Consider the following 1719-nt stretch of genomic DNA (forward strand, 5'->3'; position numbering starts at 1 on the left):
CACCCCAATCACATGTTGAAGCCCTAACTCCCAAGGCGACTATATTTGGAGATTTGGCCTTTAAGGAGGCTATTGGGTTAAATGAGGTCCTAAGGATGGAGCCCTAATTCACTCTAATTGGTGTCCTCATAGAACAAAGAGATTAGGATGTCTGTGCAGAAAAGAGGAAAGGCCATGTGAGGACACAGGGAGAAGGTGGCCATCTACAAGCAAGGAGAGAGGCCTCAAGAGAAACCAAACCTGCTGACCCCCTGATCCTAGACTTCCAACCTCCAGGACCATGAGAAATAAATTTCTGTTGTTTACGCCACCCATTGAATAGATTGCAATGAGAGGGGCAATGTGGCAGAAGTTTATTGCAATAGTCCAGGTGAGAGGTGACAGGGACTTGGGCCCTAATGGGTCAGATTAACCCATTATGGGAGAAGCTGTGCCCTGGAGCTTCCTAACTGGCTGGTTATGGGATGATTTTACTTACTGGGACTGAAATCTGTGGATATGAAAGATAGATGCCATTTTCTTTGAAGGGCTTTTTCTGAAAAGCAAACTTTGAGGGTCAGGAATTTACGTCTTGCAGCAATCTGTGTTCATAGATAGGATTTGAGTCCCCCTGATATAATACATATATATGCTATAATATATATTCCTCAGATATGATATATAGCCATCAGATATTTCACATGTATATCCTTCTGATATGCATTGTATATATAATGGTCCTATATATTTATGTATAGGTCTCCTTAGAACTCTATTTTTGCATAGAATAGCTCTTTTAGTCTGATTAGACAGAGCTGGAAGGGGCAATAAAGAGTTTCTTAGGAAATTTCCATCCACCACACTGTACTGACTTTGAAGGTTCTCCTGACTAAAAAGCTCTTCCATTTCTGTGTTTCCACACAAAATCCTTCCCCTTCAAGCTCTTCCTAGATCCAACCCTCTCCATGGAATCATTTTGGATTCCTCTAGCCCTTCCTGAGGGTCTATTTACTAATTATTTGCATCATGTGATTTTGTTATTATAGACTTTATTGTATATTTCACAAAGTAGTTCATCACTTTTAGTATATTAATAGTTTCTTTTGATGTGTTTACCTGGCTAGGTTGTGAATTCACTGAAAGCAGTAACAATGCCTTTATTTTTTTATTCTTAAAAATATTGAGGGGCACCTGGGTGGCTCAGTTGGTTGCATCTGCCTTTGGCCCAGGTCATGAGCCCAGGGTCCTGAGATCAAGCCCTGTGTTGGGCTCCCTGCTCAGTGGGGAGCCTGCTTCTCCCTCTCCCTGCCCACTCCCCGCCAACCCCCCCCCCCCCGCCTCGTGCTCTCGCTCTCTCTCAAATAAATAAATAAAATCTTAAAAAATATTGAGATAAAAAGTGGTCAAAGTTTTGGTTAGATATTTTGCTTATGTGAAATAGAAAAACACTTTTAAAATAAATTGTATGGATAATTCTTTGCTTTGAAAAATAATTTGTTTTAACACTTTTCAACAATAATCTTTTAAAGAGAAATCATTTCACATTAATATTAAATTAGAGTTGGGTTTTACTGGAATATTTTTGTTGCTCTATAAAATAAAATCACACATAAAAGGGGAAAAACTCGTCTGAACAAATGTCAACACAACATTCCTAGTAATTACAGTATGCTTTTATTCTAAAAATACAATGCAGATTCAAACAAAACATGATGCAGCAAAATGGAGTGCCCTCTGGCA

Source organism: Halichoerus grypus, chromosome 4, assembly GCF_964656455.1.
Source record: "Halichoerus grypus chromosome 4, mHalGry1.hap1.1, whole genome shotgun sequence".
NCBI classification, from domain to species: Eukaryota; Metazoa; Chordata; class Mammalia; order Carnivora; family Phocidae; genus Halichoerus; species Halichoerus grypus.